Genomic DNA, 22,095 nt, shown 5'->3' with positions numbered 1-22,095 from the left:
AATGCCCCACAGCACATCCCCATCGTATATTGGGAACATCTCCCGATGTGCTGTGGGGTGTTCCCAATACATGCCGGGGATGTGCTGTGGGGTGTTGTGGGGCAGCCCCTTGTGGGGTGGAAATGTGAATCCCCTAAGTTCATTCTATTCATTCACTCTAAGTCCCACATTTAAGGTATTACCTCCATTCTCTCTCATTAAATCCCATATTTACCATATATTTGTTTCTTAGCATTAAATTCGACTAATTAAAGACATCAACAACAATTTAAAAGTAAAAAAAACTATATTTTTAAAGTTGATGACTTAAAAATAAAACTGGTTTTTTCAAATGGTAGGTAAACAATTCAACCTTTTGGGTCAAACAGGTGAACCCACAATACCATAATTAAATACTAAAATTTTAAAATATAAAGAAAAAATAAAATTTTAGGCACATCGTTGATATTATATATTTGTCATATTAAACAAAAAATAGGTATGATAAATAGGGAGCATCTTTACTAATGATGGAAATAGAATACAAAATTTAAAACTAACATAGAAATAAAGTCATTTTCTTACATGAGTGGTGGGTCAAAGGTTCAAATATTCAAGTCAAATGAGTTCACCCATGATGTTATATATAGTTAAATAGTAAAACTCTTTAAAACTAGAAAATATACAAAGAATTATGACAAACTTACAAAAATAGAAAATCTTAGAAACATCATTAATATTGTATTAATCATATTAAAAAAAAAGTGTGATAAACAAGAATTATTTTTATTAACGATGTGAATGAAACACAAAATTTAAAAACAATCTAAAAATGAAATTGCTTTCCTATCTAGGTAGCAGGTCAATAGCCTAACCTTCTAGATCAATTAAATAATAAATATTTAAAAATATAAAACACAAAATATGAAAAGTACATGAATTTTATAGAAAAAATTTAACACATCTCCAATTTTGTATGCTCATCATATTAAATAAAAATAACTGTGAAAAATAAGATATGTTTTACTAAATATAAAAATGCAATACAAAATTTAAAATCAACCAAAAAGTAAAACAATTTTCCAATCCATGTGATGAATCTGGGTCATCAGTTCAACCACCTAGGTCAAATGGGATAACACATAACATCATAATTAAATAATAAAAATTTTAAAATAGACAGGAATATAATAAATTGTAATAAATAAAGAGCATTTTTATTATTGATAAAAATGAAATACAAAAATTAAGGAAAAAATAGAATTAATATCTAACTCATGACCGTATTATTGGGTCAAATGATTCAATTAGTTAGGTCACCATGTTATTGACTAAGTTAATTGATTTTCACAAACAAGCGATTTAGTGATAAATGGACCTAAAATCTTGGTTGAGAGATAGATCAACCAATCTGACCAGTTAATCTGACTCTGGAGCTAGTGAAGAACATTGATGAAAGACCAATATTATAAAATTGATTGGAACCACATCTCTCAAATACATGCTTGGTAGGTCAAACTTGACATCAACAAGTGAATAATACACTAACCCAATCTAAAAGAGTATTGTATTATTTATAAAAAGGAAAGAATCTAAAAGAATATTGTATTCTATTAAGCAACCCTAATAGGCCAAATGTCGATAAGTTGCGGCTGCACTGGGAAACTCACCTAGCATTATTTTCTAGCAAAGAACCTCTTTAATCATTTTTTTTTTAATATTTTATCAGAAACATATTGAGAAGAACTTCTCTTATTAGGTATAGGTCCCTTTGAGATCCATTATAAAACACAAAATTTTGTATGGGCATATGGTAGTATTAGTCAATTAATGTAAAGAAAGTCTAAATGAACCAGGAATCTTACAAGTTGCAGCATGGTGGGACCAACATGGCTCATTGTGTTCCTTCCCACCAAGTTCCTCATCAAGCAAATTTCTTCTTTCAAAGGCTAAAGTATCTAAAACAAGACTCCAAACCCAACCAAATTAATTAAGCCCATTTCCACCAATCTTTTGAATTTAGTATTAATACTCCAAAAACTTTGACATCATTAAGATAAACTCTAATGGATAATAAGTTACAATAAGCCTGATGTGGACTGGTAAGCTTGATAGATGACCAACCTAGACATTCTTCTACAAAAGTTGATGGGTCTGGGTTCTGGATTAGCCCTATCCAATCCTTTCACTTGGGATGAGATAGGGTAGGAGACTAATTAATCAAATTTGGAATCATGTTTCAGTCAGTCACATTCTGCCAAGTAAGGGCCCTCCACAATTAAATAAAATTGCATCTTTTGAAATTATATCCTAACCACTGTTGACTGTTGTTACTAGAAGCCATTTAAACAACTTAATTTCCATGCATTTGTTGTGACATAGCCCACCCTATTATGGCCATTAGCATTATTATTAGAAGAAAATTTGGTATTATGGTATAAGATTCCCCACTCCCAACAAAGGAACAAAGATGATAGAAAGAGGAAAGAAAGACTCTTGAACCTAAAGAGTGAGCAGAGAGAGGGTAGATACCACATTCCATCATAATTCACAAATGCATGGGAGAGTGCAAATGAAAAAAAATGCAAATTTTTATTTAATTTTATTATGGGTTTTACTTTATTCTGCTTTATGTCTTAATTTACTTCGTTTATATTACAATCGAACAAAATAAACTAAAATTTAAAACAAAAATAAGTCAGAATTTACACTCAAATCATATGCACTGCCACAGTTTCGCATCAGTGCAAATTTATTTGCATTGCAACCAACACACAGTCTAAAGTAGTACTGAGCCAAAATGATGTAACGAACTACCAGCATTTGAAATTCAATATGACATGATTGGCATATCTGTGATGGAGATATCTTAATTAATTATGATTTGGCATCTCAATCACAAATCTTTCTTCGGGACTCAACTGTTCAACCAAATTTTATTTGGCATATATAGGAAATTGGAGGAGCACTTCCCACCCAATACAGTTTTTTTTTTTTTTTTCTATCTTCATTATACAATCACAAGAAGATCTAAACAGAAATTATAGAATAGAACAAAGAGTTTAGGAACTTTACAAGTAAAAAAAAAAAAGAGAAAACTCTGGCTCACAAATATAGTAGCAAAGAGCTAGATGGTGAAACTTGAAAGAGATGTTGCTTATATTTTGGTCAAGCTCACAGATCATATAATTGGCATGCCACAGTAAGAAAAGAAATCTTCTAGACAAAGCAATGAGAAGTGTTTCAACCATTTTGGCTCTTTCTCTCTCATTTTGGGATCATCATTCTCGTTTGGATAAAGTGAGTATTGATATGAAAGGAATCTCTATATTTAATGATCAAAGTTCAAACAGATAGACTAATAATTTTGTCATATAAAATGATTTTGTTTTCTATTATTAGTTAGAAGAGTGCTTGGTTATTTCGCGAAGAAAGGAATATTCCCAAATCTAGAGCTTAGTGAGGTCCGGCCGATTATCAGAGACAAAAAGACTTGGCTTCAAGCCTTGGTTGGAGAATATGTTATCTACTGAAAGTTTAAATGTTGTTTTTGTTTTCCTGAATCCTGATTGCAGTTTATTTATTATACCAAAAAACAAGGTGAGCTTCAATATGTACAAAAAGGCAATTTAGATGAAGATCAGAGAAAAATGGACTAGGAAGGATTTATTTATGTGAATGAAATTCTGATTATCAGAATGAAATACAATATATATATATATAGAACCTATATTTATTTTACATATTTGCATAAAGATTCAAACAAGTAGTGTCATATTTTGAAGAAAGAGTATCAAAAGAGTGGTTATTTTTATTTTTAAAATTCTTTTTCAAATGCGTATATCTATTTTCATAAAATAAGTATGGGCTTCAAATGACACTTACCTACAGTAGTCCAAAAAGGTTGGTGGTAGTTACATCCACTAAAAATAAAAAATAAAAGAAACTCATTCCAAATGATATAGAATTTATAAAGTAGGTTATTATTTAGAAATAAAACTTTATTTATCAGAATATTGGCCCTGTAATTAGTACGAGGTGGTCACTCTCTAATATAAATTCAATAGGATTGGATTTGGATCCTATCTAATAATGACCCGATCCATTTGCACCCCTATAAATTATATTATATTTGATATGGGTTCCAATCATCTAAGTCACAACCCAAAGAACGACCCTATGTGTTTTAATGATAACAAACTTATTGTGAGTTTCAATAATATGAAAGGAACAATTATGTCAAATGATGAATTGATTACTCTCTAACAAAGAAAAAAACACTACTAAAAAGGAGAAGAGAAAGAAGAAAGCATCAAGTTGCAGTGCTTCCAACTTGTGTTTACTTTTACAACTTAATATAATCATTTGCAAGAATGCACACAAAATGGAGCTTAGTTGATTAACCTCGATTTAACCAAGACCTTAAAGACCAATGGTTAAATAGTTAGGCTTTCCCTAGACTTTATACTCAACATAAATAAGTGTGGAGGATTAAGAATATGACTCTTACATGTTTGGAGTTGCCTATTTGAAATTTCTAAGAAAGGACATAGTCATTAATTGATTGCCCATAATGTAGTAATCAACTACCTATAATAAGTAAGACTACCCATAATGTACCAGTGTCATCGAGTAAACGACTACCCATGAGGTAGTAGCTGACTACCTATGATAGTCGAGCCTGGTGTCACATTGACTCTAGTCAATAGTTGATTATTGACCTAAGTAGTAGTTACATTGATTGTAGTCAACAACTGATCGAGAACATGATGCACTCAGTAATGGACTACCAAGAGGTAGTGGTTAACTACCTCTTATGAGTAGCAGTCAACTATTAGAACCTAGTAGTAAGTCCTCATCTCTAAATTTGGTCCTTGTTGAGGAGAAAAGTTAACCTTCATCCTTGATCTTTGATGGAGAATGATTCTCCATTAGGCCCCAACTCCCATTTTTTTTTTAAATTAAAATTTTTATTGGGAAAATATTTACTTAAAGTATAGAAAAGGTTTCAAATATAAATATATTTTGATATATAATATAATATAAACTAAGTTGAGGTGGGATAGGGACTTCATTCCTCTATCCCCTTCCTTACCAAGGCAGTCTCCATTTATGAGGCCAGGTACCCATTGAACATGGGGAAAATTACTATCCCTAAAGATGGATGACCCATGTTGAAGAGATTTTTTCATAAAGGTCACCCGATTATGACACTATAACCCACATTTACTTAATATGTCATAGACCCAATATACCTTCCTGTTCACAGGCCAAGCTTTAGGTTTGGCTTTACATTGTTTTAAGCTTAGGCTTCAAACTAGGACCATTCAATTTTTACAAAATCCAAGCCCAAGCACAACTCATGAATAGGTCTAAGACCCAAAAATTGTCCAAATTAATCAGTTGATTGGTGTTGAGTAAACTTAACGACCACTTCAGTTATCCAAATATACTGTATTAAGTAGTAACCTGGTTCAATTAATCAATTGTACTTATAATGTAAAAGACCCAAGAATGGACCAAACAAACCGCTTTGCAAGGCTTAGCCATTTTATTGATTGGTTAAATTATTCACATACTCTATTACATAAACTTTGAACTTGGTTCAACTAACCTTGTTATACTTATAATGTTGTATTAAGTTTTGTAACTAAAAACAAAGAAATTATAAATACAAAACCATCTCACTCTATTTAATGTATGGAGTGAGTCATTCTCTCATTTGTCCTTTTTGTTCCCTAATTCAATTGTAGTATCAAAGCAATAAGAGTTGCGCCATACTCCATTCATAGCAACATCTACAACAACCTCTTTAACCAATTTTACAGCCCTTCCTTCTATAAACATTTCACAATTAATTTCAATCAAACTTGGTGGTACAAATCATCTAGTATGGAAGTCTCAATGGTTTCCTGTTCTTCGAAGTCACAAACTCTTAGGCTATGTAGATGGAACATAGAAGTGCCCTCCAAAATTTTTATTCACTCAAGATGCAACTCTTACTACTAAAACATATGCTACAATAGAAATGGACCCAAAATATGCAAATTGAGAGATATAGGACCAACTATTGATGAGTTAGCTTCAAGCTTTACTCACAAAAAGTGTGCTTGTTCAAGTTATTGGTTGTTCAACATGTAGAGAGGTACGACAAACTCTTGAACAATTGTGTTCATCAAAGTCTTTGGTGAGAATCATGTAGTTACATTTTTGAATTGAGAACAATCAAGAAGGGAACTCTTACTATGGTGGAATATCTATGTAAAATCAAAAGTATAGCAGATAATTTAACAGTAGTTGGCCAACCATTGCCTCAAGCAAATTATGTTATCTCTCTTTTATTAGGGCTTGGACCTGAATATGAATCATTGGTGACTTCCATTACCATACGTCTAGATTAAGTATCTTCTGATGATGTTCAAGGTATGATTCTTAATAATGAAATCGAACTTGAGCGTCTTAAGTCCTCTTTGGACACATCTCTTTTCTCTACAAATGTTACTACTAGAAACAAACAAACTATATTAGATTTCCAATATAATACATCCAAAAACATAGGAGATAGGATGTACAACAATAACAACTCTAAGAACAAAACCTATCCTCCCTGCCAAATTTGCAATAGAAATGAATACTCTGCCTTTAAGTGTTACTTCAAGTTTGACAGAAATTATGAATAGTGTCCACCTCAATCACAACAAAGATCAACATATCATGATTCATCTTCTCAATCTGACAACATTTGGTATCCTGATTGGAGGGCAATGAATCACCTCACTGCCAATTTGCATGATATGAACATTCACTCTGAATATTCAGGCACTATTCAGGCTCCTCCATCCTTGCCACTACAAATAGGCTTCTTATTCTTTGTAATGTTCTCTATGTTCCTCGTATTACTAAAAACTTATTATCTATCAGTTAGTTTACTAATGACAATAACATCTATTTTGAATTTCATCCTTTACATTTTGTTGTAAAGGATTGGTACACATGCACATAAGTTCTACATAAGGTGAATGAAGATGGACTTTACAAACTGGTGGTTGGTGAACAGTATCAATCTCATAACAACAATAATAGTAGCAGTGATATGAATAAGGACTTCTTTGTTGGTGTTGGTGAGAAAGCATCCTTTGATGTCTGGCATAATCGACTTGGCCATCCAAGTCACAATATTGTTCATAGAATCATTTCTTCTTCACATCTTCCAATCACATTAAAGGCATTTTTCTTTATTTGTTCTTGTCAACTTTGCAAAGGACATAAATTGTTATTTTCATCTAGTTTTTCTCATGTTAATGCACCACTAGATATTATATATATTGATGTATGGGGACCAGCCCTAGTTGTATCAATTGATGGGTTCAGATATTGTATAATCTTTGTTGACTCATTTACTAAGTTTAGAGCACATGTTGAGAATTATTATGGTAAAATAATTGAAGTGCTTCAATCTAACATGGGTGGTGAACTTTAGAAATTAACTTCTTAAGTAAGCATGGCATTTTCACAGGTTCTCATACTCATATACATCTGCTTAGAATGGGTCAACTGAAAGACGCCATTGCCACATTGTTGACACTGGACTAACCTTACTTGCCCAATCAGTTGTACATCTATCCTATTGGTATTATGCCTTTGACACTATTATTTATCTTGTAAATAGATTACCTACCCCTGTTTTTGGGCACGTCAGTCCTCTTGAGAAGACGATGGGTAAAAAAACCTGATTATTTATGGTTAAAAAGCTTTGATTGTGAATGTTTTCCATTAACACAACCATATAACTCTCATAAGCTTGAGTTTTGATCTTTACCTTGCACTTTCTTGGGGTATAGTTCCCACCACAAGGGGTACAAATGTTTTCATATTCCCACAAATAGAGTTTAATCTCCCGACATGTAATCTCTAATGAAGCCAAGTATCCATTTAAGGTTGTTGTCATGACTCAACAGGATACAACTTGTAGTTCCTCTTTGGCATCAATGAATGTACCACTCATTATTGAACCACCTCATATTCTTACACAACGTAATGGTCCTATTTCTTCATCACTTGAAGTTCCACTTGATGATTCTGATATTGGTGTTTCTTCACCTATCACAATCTCTGAATAGAACACAAATTCTTCATTGTCCAAGATTCCTCCTGAACCATCTATAGTTGCCACTCCTGCTATTGAATCTCGATATCCCATAATTACAAGGTCAAAGACTAGTTCACTTAAGCCACATTTGTTCACTTCTACATGGCATCCTTTACCACAATCTGTTGATCCAACATGTTTCTTTGAAGAAAATAAACATGTTCAATGGAGACAAGCTACCTGTGATGAATAAAATGCTTTGATGTGTAATGGAACTTGGGAGTTTACACCACGTACACCTAAGATGAATATTATTGAATGTAAGTGGGTACTCTACACTAAATATCGTGTAGGTTGAATCATTGAAAGGTGCAAGGTGCATTTGATTGCAAAAGGATTTCATCAAAGAGAATGTGTTGATTTTTTAGAAACTTTTAGCCCTGTTATTAAACCTACCACTATATGCATAGTTCTTAGCATTGCACTCACTAGTAGTTCGCACGATCATCAAATGGATGTGCAAAATGCCTTTCTTTATGGCAATTTGCATGAAGAAGTCTTCATGGAGCAACCCTTAGTTTCAAGGACAAAAGTTCCCCTTCACATGCATGTCACTTATAAAAATCATTGTATGGTTTAAACTTTAAAGTATGCTCCCAGAGCTTGGTACCATCTTTTTAGGGATCACCTCTTCTCTTGGGATTTAGGGAAGTTAAATTTAATTCCTCTCTTTTTATTAAAATTTGTGGAGCTGATATCACATATTCTCATTTATGTTGATGATATACTAATTACTAAATCCTCTTCTCGTGTTGTGCAAGATGTTATTAACTCTATGGGTTTTGAATTTCCAACTAAGGATCTTGGTACTCTCCATTATTTTTTGGGCCTTATTGAAGCACATTGGCTGAAGCATGGTTTATTACTATCACAATGAAAGTATATTGATGACTTGTTGAAGCGTATAGGCATGGATGGGGCAAAACTTTGTAGTTCTCCTTCAGCTAGTAGTTCTAAGTTATCCATACATGATAGTGATCCTTTATCTCTTTCTAATGCTTCCCTTTACAAATGTATTGTTGGTGCACTTCAGGCTGAAGTATGAGTTCATGCACTATCCTATGACTATTCACTAGGCAGCAGTCAAACATATCCTTAGATACCTAAAGTGCACAATTGATTGTGGTCTCATGCTTCATCCTTACTCCTCCATGCATCTTAGTGCCGTCTCTGACTCTGGTTGGGCTGGTTTCCCTGATGACAAGAGATCACATGGTTGATATTGTGTTTTTCTTGGTAAGAATCTCATTTCATGGTCTTCACCAAAACACAACATTGTATCACGGTCTAGCATTGAAGCTAAGTACCATTTTTTAGCTATTGCTTCTTGTGAACTATCATGGATTCAATCTACGTTCTTTGAGTTGGGTTTTTCATCACCCTCTCCACTCCTCCAGTGTGACAATTTAGGAGCTACATATCTTACAACTAATCCAAATTTTCATGGGAGAACCAAACATGTTGAAATTGACTTTCATTTTTCCTATGAATGTATGACTCGGAAATTGTCTTGAAGTTAAATTCATCTCCTCTGCCGATCAACTAGCAGATATCTTCACCAAAGGGCTCACTAGTTCCTGTTTTTACTTTCTCATGACCAAGTTGAATGTTGCATCACCCTCGTTCAACTTGAGGGGGGATGTTAGAAATAACAGAGGTCCCTAACATGTGTTAATCAAGTATTCAATTAATAGTCGGTCATTATCTTGTAAAGCAGATGTATTTTAAGTTAGGTAACTGAAAACAAAGAAATTATAAATACAGAGCCATAGGGGTGTTCACGGGTCGGGTTAGGTCGGTTTACTGGGGTTTTCCCAACCAACCCGACCTGGTCGGGTTACCTGAGGTGGAAACCAAAACCGACCCACTGATAGGCCAAACCGACCTGGTCGGTTTGAGTTGGGTTGGGTCGGTTTCGGTCGGTTTCGGTTTTGCTCCTGTACAAAAGGACACCTAATTGAATTTTAATTGTAATTGCCTAATGGGTTGTCTATTTGGTGTAAAAGATTATAGAAAGTTAGAAACTATGATAGATTGTCTATTCTAATTATAATTGCCTAATGGGCCTTCTAGTTCTAGTAGAAGACTAGTTATAGTTAAGTAGGAAACTACTCAAACTAGGAACTACCGAACTAGTAGAAGACTAGTTCGGTTCGAGTCGGGTTGGTTTCGGTTTTCACAAACCGACCGATATATCGGTTTATATATTTGCCCAACCCAAAACTGACCGGTACTAATGAAAACCCGATCGACTTGGGTTGGGTCGGTCTGGATTGGTCCATTTGGTCGGGTTGGGCATTCTTATGAATAGCCCTGCAGAGCCATATCACTTTGTTTAATGCGTGGAACGAGTCATTCTCTCATTTGTCCATTTTGTTCTCTAATTCAATTATATAACCAATTGTGCTTATAGTGTAAAAGACCCAAGGATGGTTCGAACAAACTTCTTTACTAGGTTAACTGGCTGAGTCATTTTATTAATATCATACTTAACGTTACAGAATAACATCTTTATTTTTATAAATTTAATGACTATATTAAATCCAGTGGATAACATGGGTCCCAAAGGGCCATCATTTTAAGGGTAGACTAGCGGTATTTATGGACAAGAACACGTATAACTTTCCTAAGGACCAAGCATAATTTTAGACAAAAAACACTTGTATGAGATAACATAAATATTCAACCCAACATCTTATATGCCATAACATATATTCAAGACTCAAGAGGCCCTAAAGACCTAAATTGATGACCTTTTAAGTGAGTGAATGGTCCTACTTTTAGAATGTTGGTTCAAAGGATAGGGAAAATGCCTGGCAGGGCATCTCCAAAGTTATTGAAGAGTTGGGTGCAATGAGTCAGTAAAGTGGGAGTTCAGGTCAAGTAGGTGCTTAGTGTGATAGAGAAAGAAGTTTCCTGACAATGTAAGTTGTTGGCCCCCGACAAACAAAGTTTTCCCACTAGTGGTATTACAGGTGTCACCCTGTAAAAAAGTTTATCAAGTGCTTACTCAGTGTATACTAACTTACTGAGTGAGTATGGCCATGCTTGGGAGTGCTTAAAAATAGGTGTTTATTCAAAATAAGTGTTTATTTGGGTCATTAAGCACTTATTGGTATTTGGGAAATAAACACAAAATAAGTGCTTATTTTAAAAAATAAGGGCTTATTTGGGCCAATAAGCACTTATTCAATTTTTTCTTCCAAAATTATCCCGAGTTGAATTTTAAAATACCACTTATAAAATTATCCCTAGCTGAATTAAAGCACTTTTATAAAATTACTTTTATGAAAGCAGTTTTACAAAAGAACTTATATGAAAGTACTTTCAAATGATATATTTTGAAAATTTGAAAGAAAAATCAAAGACAAAATAGTCACAAATGCTTATTTAAGTGCTTGTTAGAGAAAAAGATTATCAAATGTCCAATATAAAATAAGTGTTAATTTTTTAAAATAAGCACTTGAAAATTGGGTGCCAAATGCAAATAAATACTTATTCGAACAAGCACTTGTTTTTAAGCATTTATTTTTAACTTAAGTACTCCCAAACATGGCTTATACCTACCTAATCTGGACTCAAAAAGTGGAGTATTTCATATAATAAACTCCATTCCCTCAAAAAAAAATAAAGAATAAATAAAACCCTTCAAACTAGGGTTGGGATCTCCTACCAACAAACACGTGTCAACACCCCTCCACACCGCATAACTCACCAAAAGTAGAGATGGTAATTTGAGTTGTTTTCGTTGGAGGAGGGATGGTATTGTAATAAAGATCAGGACAGGACAAACGGGTTAAGATTTATAATACCGTTAGGTTACAAGGCAAAGTATTTGATTTTAGGGTCGGGGACAGGGCACACAAAACCTTGCCCTATTGCCATTCCTTACCACGAGATTGGAACCCACTATAATACTAGAAGCCACCATAAATAATATGAATGATATCAGATCATATTGGAAGGGTGTTAGAACGTATTTTGTTAGCGGGAGATCTGGACTATTCAATCATTGTACACATGTAACTTTCTTTCCGAAGGACCCAACATAATTATAAAGAAAAGCACTTGTACGGTTGTACCAACCCCCTGGTATTATCTTAATGCCATAATACATATTCAAGAGGCCCAAAGGACATAACTTTTTTTTGATAGGTCCAAACGATCTCATACTCCTCCTTCCTCCAAAGGACATAACTTGGTGGCCTTTAAATTGTCAAAATCCACAAAAGGTTCATTTTCCTGGCCCACCACTATCATCTCTAGGACAACAATAAGTAACCCTAAGGCCCCCCAACCCAACCCATGTATTAGAGGTGTAAATCGGGCCAGGCCACCCGTGGCCCGACACGATTTTGAGTCAGTCCGACTCATTGGTTCACGGGCCATACCGCAGCCCGACACGATTGTATGGGCCAATGGGCCAAGCCAGGCTTGGGGTTTGAGGTCGGCAGGCCAGGCCAATATTGCCGGCATTGTCATGTTGTGTTGCTCGTGGCCTGTGGGCTAGCATGGCCCGGCCCACAGCGGGGTGCACTCGGCCCATCCGAAGAACTAGCAATTGGAGACCGCCCCCCAACGACTAGTTTCAACTTTTTTTTTAGGGGGGGCTATAGAAATACCCCCAACAACTATATAGGGGGTATTTATGTATTTTGGCTTTTGGGGAGATAAAATGACAATAATGCCCCCCAACAACTATATAACATAAATGACTTTATAATGACCAAAATACCCCTCCCAACAATTAAAAAACAACTAGTTTTTAGGGTATTTTGGAGAATTAAATTATTTCCAATTTCTATCAATAGCTTTATCCTCCACCATTCTCATCACAACAATTCTCATACTCTCTTAGTCTCTTATACTCTCTCAAATCTCAATCTCTTCTCATACATCATACTCTCACATATACTCTCATACTCTCTCTATTCTCCAATTCTCAACTTGATTCAAGTTTCAACAAGAAAAAGGCCTGCTCGAGTATCTCAAGTTAGCAATTTGGGAGACTTGGAGGCTTTAACCGTTGAAATCAAGTTGAAATTCTGAACCGACAATCTGAGTAAGTGCAATTAAAATATTTTTTGTTTTTATATAATTAAAAGAATGGTTGGATCCTCCTCTTTCTCTCAACACCAATTCCCCAATGTAGTCAATGTTGACAATGTCGATGTTCAGTCACAATATGATAGTGTTAGCGCTGATATGGACGTTGTTACTGTTATTGCCGACGTTCCCACCCCTAGTACTACTACTAAAGGTAGTGGAAAGGAAAATGAGAACACTAGGTTGATTAGCCCAATTTGGACAAATTTAAAATAGAGGGTGTTGAGGGGAAGGGAAAGAGAGCCGTTTGACAAAAAATGTAGGAGTGACTTTATCTATAGTAGTTGTAGTGGTACTGGCCACTTGCGTAAACATTTGAAACACCATTTGATGAAAGAAAAAGAAGGGAAAGAAATATCACAAGCACAAATAGAAAGTGAGATTATTGATACTTTTAAATATTCCTAGGAAAAAATGAGGCAAGAATTTGCAAAATATATTGTGCATGTTGAACATCCATTTTTATTAGTTGAAGATACTAAACTTGAAAAATTTTTACGTAGATTTGTAAATCCACAATTTAAAAAATTTTCTAGAAATACTATTAGAACATATGCTTTAAAAAGTTTTTATTCATATATAATTTAATTTCTATGTTATCAAATCTTAATTCTAAAATTGCAATTATTTCTGATATTTTGACATCTAAATTTAACATAAATTATATTTGTGTTACCAGTCATTTTATTGATGAAAAATGGCTTTTACATAAAAGATTTATAAGTTTTACTAGGCTTGAATGGCCACATATTGGCCCAATTATTGCTGCATGTATTTTAAATACTTTACATATTTATGGAATTGAAAATAAACTTTTTCTATTAGTTTTGATCATGCTAGTAATAATGATTCAGCAATAAATATTTTAAAATCTCAATTAAAATCATTTTTAGATACATCAAATACCTACTATATCTTTTTGTTAGTATTAAACTAGTTTTTGTTAATAGGTTTACGGTTGGGAAAGCCCATGACATAGCTAAATTAGCCAGGCTGTGCAGATCTTATGTTTTTGCCCATTATCCCCTCCAAGCAAACAATAGTCTTTTTGTAAACCGTAAAAAGGGGATAATAATGTATCCTTAGTGTTTTTCTCGGTTCCTTTTGATATAAATACTTTTACCAAAAATAATTAAAACCATTTTTAGATGGTAAATTATTTCATATTAGATGTGCATGCCGCATTTTAAATTTATGTATTCAAGATGCTTTAAATATTATTTCTCATCATATTTCTAAAATTAGAAATTGTATAATATATATTAAAAGTTCTGGAGCAAGAAAACAAGAATTTAAATATTTATGTTAAAATTATGGTTTAAAATAAAAACATTTTGTATTATATGTTCAACATAGATGGAATTCTATCTATTCTATGTTAGAAAGTTGTATTGCTTATAAACAAATTCTTAATGATTTTTATAATGCAAAAAGGATCATGTATTTAAGGAAGATTGGAAAATGGCAATTTGTATAAAAGATTTTTTACAAATTTTTTATGATGCAACTAATGAATTTCCAAGTGTTTATTACTCAACTAGTTGTCTCTTAGTTAATCAATTATTTATAATTAGTGAATGTTTTGCAAAATATAGGAAAAATCCATAAGTTCAAAGTATTTTTGAAATAATAGAAAATAAATTTAAAAAATATTGGGAGAAAATTTCTCCCTTTTATTGCTTAGCTGTAATATTGGATCCTAGGATTAGGAAAGATAGTTTAGATATTTTACTTGAATCATATTGTGAAAATATCAATATTGAAGTTGAAAATAAAATAGAAGAAGTTAAGAAATTTTGTATAGGTGCAAGTTCCACTTCTGAAACAGTTAGTTTCATTTTCAGTAATGGAGACAAAGTTTAGTCTGTATAACATAAGAGGCAAAAATCTACTACTAGTTTATTTACTGAACTTAATTTTTATTTACAAGCAAGTGTTTCTACTTTAATTGATTCCTCCAACGAGGGATGGATAATAATTTTGATATTTTAGCATAGTGGAAAGGACATGAAAAAAACTATCTAGTCCTTGCCGCCATGGCACGTGATATACTAATCCCTCGACAAGAGAAGCTGTATGAATGATGAAAGTCCGGATGTGCATCTGTCATAAAGATTGGTTGGATGTTGAAGATAGATTACAAGGCAAAAGAGGGCATGACATTACGCTGATGTTTTACCAGAAGCAGATGGTGACAATCAAGAAGATGATTAGATGAAGATGTAGGTGGAGGTGGAACTTAAAAGAAAAATGATGAAGTCGATATTTTTTATTCTTTTGTATACTCAATATTTCATTATTTCAATTATTGTAATTTTTCAATTTTTAAAATTATTGTAATATTTTCAATTTTATTTATATTAGTTCTTATTTTTTCAACAATGCAATTTTTTATTTTCAATTTATAATTGTATTATATTTTTTATATTTTATTCCATTTTCTATATTTCATTCGTCCATTGTCCATTGACCATTATATTGTTCAAATTCAAGAAATAAAATTCCTATTTTTCCAATTTGTTGTCCATTTTATATTTTGTTAAGTATTTAAGTAGTTTTTTAATTTCTTTGTTAGATTTTCTATTTTTTTAATTTGTTCCGAAAGGTCAAAGGAATTATTGAATTAAGGAAAGTAAAGTATTTTAGAAAAAAAAAGTAAAAAAAATCAAAATATCAAAAAAAAATGGTTTGGCCCAGTTTGGCCCAGGCCCAAGGCCCAACCCTTAGCCCAGCCTGACACGGGCCAGACCCAGTAACAGCCCACAGCCCACCCAGCCCAGGCCTACAGCACAGCCCTGCCTGGTACAGGTAGGTCTGTACAGGCTCAGGCTGTGGGTCGTGCGGGTTGACCCCCTGAAATGTCCCGAGGGAGGGAAGCACAGCCTGCAGGCCGGCACGGCTTGACCCACACTTTACCCAGGCCACACGCAGGCCCAATTTACACCTTTACCACGTCTGTCTCATACATTATGGAAGTATAAACAATTCTAGCCATACGGTGTATGTCATCACCTGATCACCATTCATTAGGAACAATGTGTGGGGCCCAAGTGTGTGGTAGCTATTCATAGACAGCACATAGCAGGGTAATGCTCTTATGACCCCAAACCCGTATGGATGGCATTGCTCTAAAATCATTCATCTGCTGTCGGTGGTGCCGTGGTGGCAGAATTCAGCGACTGATATCCCAAGACTTTTAACTGAATGGCTTGTTGCTTTATCTTGTAGGCTTCTAAATGGTTGAAGCTGAAGTTGGATTGATTATTGTATACTCAAATATTATATTATATAAATATTTTATCCACTAAAATACACTGATAAATCATTCAGTTCAGCCACTCAGCGTCTTCTGCTCGGCTCACCCTTAACAGCATTATACATGTAAACTGTGAATGTTTCAAGTGATGGTATGCTGCAAACCCGCAACAATATTTAGTTTGCATAAGGGAAGAAAAGGCCAATATCCAATGCTAGTCTTGGGGATTAACATGGTTTACTCTTGTATATAGAAGATTATTAACAACATCCGTAAGAAGAAATGATTTGTTGCTAGTTGAAAGGGTTGGAAGAGTTGGGGCTAGACAAAAAAGCAAGGTTTTTAAAATTGGATCGGACAAGGAACCGTTTTAGGCCCGGTTTCCATGTCGAATGGTTCAACTATTTGGTCTGAATGGATGACCCATTTTGACAAAAATTAAAAACAAAAAATGGTCAAAAATCGTTTTTAGGTCGAACAGTTAGGAATGGCAACAGGGTGGGTTCAGGGCGGGGATTACATTCTCCATCCCCGATCCTAACCCCCAAATCAACCCCCATCCCCGTCTCCGATCCACGACAGGGAAAGGAATTCTCCTCCATTCCCGACACCGATGGGGATGAATTCCCCGTCGAAGACCCGAATCCCTGATGTGGCCATTAATCTCTACGGTCAAAATTGAGAGAAGAGAGACTAAGAGTCTGAGAAGAGAGAGAGAGAGAGAGGGGGGGTGAACGTTGCGAGTTGAGGTTGGCGATGAGAGAGGGAGAGTCCGATGGGCGAAGCGACGGCAGACGGTGGTTGGCGACGATAGACGAAGGAAGATTGAAGAACCGGGTTTTAGTTTTCAGTTCTTTCTTCTTTGAGTCTCTCTATCCTCTATCAAGTGGTAGTCGGCGATGATAGACGTCCGACATCGATGTCCGACGGGCGAGTAGTGACATCGACGGCGATCGGCGAGTCAACGACGAAGACGAAGGAAGAAGAAGTGAAGAACTAGGGTTCTCTGTCTCTCAAGTGGTAGTCAAGAGTTGAGTTGAGTCTCTAGAGTTTTTTAGAATGAATAGTATTAGTTTTTGTTTTTAAGTTTTAATTTTTTACAAAAAAATGAATAATATATAATAAAATAATATTATAATATAAATATTATATAAATAATATATAATATTATATATTATATATTAATCGAGGCCGGGGCAGGGTGGGGATTGCATTCCCCATCCCCGTTCCTGACCCCGTTGGGTCGGGAAGCCCGGGTACCTATCGGGGACGGGGAAAATTGCCAACCCTACAAACAGTTCAATGGTTCATCTACCTGGATCAACAATTCGTTGACCAAATCAACGGTTTTTGGCCAAATAACAGTGTTTTAGGGTAAAACAGTACTAATTCCCAATTTTTTCGATCCAACTGTCGAGTCCAGTCTAGTTTTAAAAACATTGCAAAAAAGACATGACACTAGTATAACAATGTTATGGAAATGGTATTAAATACAACGTAATGGCGAGATGGGATTCATGTAGCTGACCTCATATGGTTGGGATAAACCAATGCTAGTCTACGGGTGCAAAAAGATACCATGAAGTTGGAAGTTGGAACCCTTCAAATTTATCAAACTAGTGCAGTACGTGCTATGCATCTATAAGTAAGTTGTTTTTTTTGGTATATATGATATATGGTATATTGATATAAGTTCTTTGACCTATACTAAACTCAATGCAAATATTCATTTTATAAATTATAAATAATCAATTTGAATCCTCCAAGATTGTACTCACATTTTGGTTCTAGCTATTTTGGGTATTGGGAGGGATTAGAGGTGTAAATCGGGTCGTGCCTCTTGCGGCCTGACTCGTGGCATGACCCCTATAAATTATATATTTTCTATAATATATATATATTATAAATAATAATTATATAGTATATAATATATTTATAAAATAAATAATTTTTTTTTATTTTTATTATACTATTTTATTTAATTATTGTATATATAAGCAATTGTATACATTAAAATTCATATAAAATTAAAATTTTAAGTATTTTTTCAATTTTTTTAAATAAATAACTTTGGCCTGGTCCACAGCCCGGCTTGGCCCAAAGCTTGACCCACGAACCAGCCTGACATGGGCCCGTACTGGCTCAGACCGTGGTCTGTGTTGGGCTAACCCCCTAAAATATCCCAAGAGAGGGAGGAACGGCCCAACTTACACTTTGTATGAACCACACATAGGTCATGTCGTGCCGTATCAACCCAGCACAACCCGTTTTACACCTCTAGAAGGGATGGACTGGATACGGACCTAACTTTCATCACAAAGTAACCACTCTTCTATTTGAATCTGCATTCTAATTAAGTTGTTTTTCTTAATGGATATGGTGGGGTTAAATTATTTGTTGTTATATAGTAGCCCTAAAAAGTAGTAGGACTGGCCGTCTTTCTCTTTCCGGTGGTGAATTTTAGCCATTAAATAAAGAGGATTTAGGGGAAGAAACTTTCAACATTATAGGTAAAACTTGCTTTAAATAAGGAATTATAAGCTTGGCCAATCCATAAGGATTTTGTACCTAGTAGGAAGCTGAATAGGTCAATTTATCCTCCTTGAACGACTGAATTACAACTAACCTAACAAAGTGCCCGTTTTGGAGGGATGAAGCGCAGCGGCTTCTGGCTGTACCTGTGTGCCATGGTTTTCAAAATCAGATCGGATCGGATGGTTGGACCAGAAAAACTAGAAACTGGTTAGGTGATCGGTTTTGTTTTTTCCTAAAATTGGATTTTCTCCAAAAATCGTTGATTTTGGTCAATAAACCGCTGATCTGGGCGGTTAATTGTTCAAACCGTTCAAACGGTTTTGACCGTTTTTTATTTTTTTTATTTTTTTGTCAGAATGGGCCTACCATTCAGTTCGAATGGTTGGAGCATTTGACCCGATAACTGGACCCCTGACTGGTTCGGTTTCTATGTCGGTTTTAAAAACCATGATGTGTGCCCTATAAGGTATGTTTGGTGAAAAAAATCCAAAGAGTCAAATTGGCTGTTGATTTTCTTTTCTATTTATCAATAAAAAGGCTGTTGATCAGGGTCGGTTTATAAAACATTGGGCTGAAGCAAATAGTTTGACAACTGGCCAATCAATAGGAACTGTTTTGCAATTTGAAAAGAAAAATAAAATAAAAAATAGCTAAAAACCATTGTCTAGATCAAACAGATCAATGGTTTGACAACTCGGATCAGAAAAATAAAAAAAATGGCCAAAAACTGTTGTCCAGGACGAACAAATCAAGGGTTTGACAACTTGGGTCAGCAGGTCGCTGACCAAATCAATAGCTTATTTGGCAAGATTCCGGTTCAGGGATGGAATGAAACCGGTTGTTTACAGTTTCTAGGCCAAATGATCCAACCATACATGTCAGTGAAGTTTGAAAACCATGCTTCACCCTCTTGAATATCTTATTCGGAGCGCCTTATCAAGATTATTCCACCTCTCAGAATTCCTGTGCATCTAGTCTAGTTGTCAATTACAAACATAGCTTATCTTATTTATGCAGCTGAATCAACTTGGCTAAACCAAAGCTTATCTTCAGCTCAGCCCTTTCAAACGGACCCAAAAAGATCTAGTTCAGCTTAATTTAAAACATTTAAAATATATAGAAAAAATTATTTCTGCTGTCATTCTTCTGAAACTTGCTTCTTATTCCAATATTATTATTATTTTTTTATTTTTATTAATTCATGGATAAATTATTACTCTGGTAGAACTCTTCTATTCTATGCCAAACAGATCTAGTGGGACCCAATTATGAAAAAGGGCAAAGAAAACCGTTGTTTTGAAGAATTCCCATTTTGATTTGACAACAAAAGTGTTGAAGTATTATTTGGGCATTAACTTACCATGGATGAGTTTGCTTTTGTCAAAGGAAAAACAACTACCACATCAATATAAAATTCAAAATACTCCACGTGTTTTTCTCTCCACCCTTTATTCATGTTGCACCTTCTATAGCAAAAGTCGTCCTTGGGAACTGAAGTGCCCAACTTGATTCTTTCTTTATATTTGCATGATCAAGGACTAGTATCTGCTCATATTTTAACTGAAAAATAAACAATATATAGAAGGACAAATTAGAAATTACATGAACCCATAAAAAGGTGAATATGTAATAATTGAAAGGTTTAATAATGCATTAAACTGTCATAATCACATTTTCTTTTGTCAATAGGTGTTATAATCACTTTTTTCAAAAGCATGCATCATTTTTTATACAGTGTTGCATGAATTCATGTCTGTGGGTGGTAGATGCTTCGGACGGTTCGCAACATTAAAAATAAATAAATAAATAAAGCATATAGAGTGGTGGATGGAACTTGGAAGTAAGAAAGAAAAATATGTTGGGATAGTACTTCTGGAAAAGAAGTAGAAATGAAAATTTTTCAATGGTAAAAATTACAAGCCGATTCAAAAATGTCATCCATCTTGTAGATTAAACTGTTGATTTGTATAAAGAAATGTCACATAGAAATATCCTAATTAAGAATCCATGGAGTGAGTGTTCAACTCTAATAATCAAATCCCATATGGGGGGGGGATTCATCAGCCAATCAGGAGAGTCCATGTTACACTGATTTGGTAAATAGACAAGAAACCCTAGTTATGGTTCTCAGTAGAATAAACATAATGATTTTAAAAGCCCCTCTTTTGGGGAAGAATGGAAAAGAGAAAATTTTGGCCGTTTTCATGCAAATGATACCTTAGAGTAATTGCAGTCAATATTTTTTCAATTAAAAAGACAAATAAAGGACTGTGACTGTATGGAGTAATGTATCATGTGTAAGAGGCTCCCAAACAGCAGTCCACTTTCTTTGTTTTTTGGGCAAACAGCCAAAGCTTTCTCCAAGAAGTGAAGTTATCAGAATCAGTGAAGAATAGAATTCAGGGATAAAGGAATCAGATGTATTGCAATAAAGGAAGATCTCTTGCTGGAAAATCCAAATTTGATTCACTCATATTCAGATTTGAATCAAATGCTATCCGCGAGATGAGGGATGGTTCAAGTGGTATGTTAGCTATGTTTGTTCCAATAGAGATGGCTAGGGGTTATTGATGTTGTTCGAGCTGATCTTTTTGCCGGAATCTAGGTAGATCGGTGCGATTTGTTGTGGCGTCGCACGCATGGGATCAGATTGGAGAGTCTGGTCTTCTTGATGACTGTCTTTCTTGGTCAGACCGAGCCCTATGCCTGTCTAAGTGGCACTTTTTGGGGCCTCGGGGCGAGGATCAGCCATGGTATGTGCTTGGACAACAGGGGAATGGTTTGAGGAACCTGTGCTGGCTGTCCCAGTGTCTACATCATTGCAAAAATCTGGTTGACCTTCTGTTGCATCGCCTAGAACTGCGCGGGAGTCAACCATGGCTTGTTGGGGCTCCCGAGGTGGAGAGCTACGATGAGAACGAGATCCCTGAGATGGAGATCTGGTTGTTGAGCGGTCGGATGTGTTTCTTGACATGGTTCTTGATTGCACAGAAGAATATTTGAGAATGACTTTTCGTACATTTCCCACAGAAGACGCCAATATGATGTTGTCCGATCGGAGGTGTTCCGA

This window comes from Nelumbo nucifera, chromosome 7 (assembly GCF_055504915.1).
Source record: "Nelumbo nucifera cultivar China Antique chromosome 7, China Antique-T2T, whole genome shotgun sequence".
Taxonomy (NCBI): Eukaryota; Viridiplantae; Streptophyta; class Magnoliopsida; order Proteales; family Nelumbonaceae; genus Nelumbo; species Nelumbo nucifera.
This window is presented reverse-complemented; position numbering follows the sequence as displayed.